Below are 405 nucleotides of genomic sequence, written 5' to 3'. Positions count from 1 at the left end.
CCTGTCCCATGGCCCGCACCGAGCTCATCGCTCCGGGCCGGGTGTTCCACAGTGTCACCCTTCCCGCACTTTATGATGTTTGAGCCGCAGTGCCGGTTCGCTTGCCCCTGGGGACACCACGGCAGCCCCGGCGGGGACATCACCGCACAACAGGCGGGGACATCACCGCACAACAGGCGGGGGCATCACCGCACAACAGGCGGGGACATCACCGCACAACAGGCGGGGACATCACCGCACAACAGGCGGGGACATCGGCAGGGACATCACCGCGGCCCCGGCGGGGACGGCAGCGCTGCGGGGCGGGGGCAGCGGGCAGCCCCCTCCTGCCTCTGCCCGCCTGGAGCAGCTCTGCGGCCCTCGCCCGCAGTCCGGGGCTCCCGCAGCCCGGGGGTCCCGCAGCCG

This window comes from Neopelma chrysocephalum, unplaced genomic scaffold (assembly GCF_003984885.1).
Source record: "Neopelma chrysocephalum unplaced genomic scaffold, ASM398488v2 Primary Assembly neopelma1_209, whole genome shotgun sequence".
In the NCBI taxonomy this organism is placed as follows: Eukaryota; Metazoa; Chordata; class Aves; order Passeriformes; family Pipridae; genus Neopelma; species Neopelma chrysocephalum.
This window is presented reverse-complemented; position numbering follows the sequence as displayed.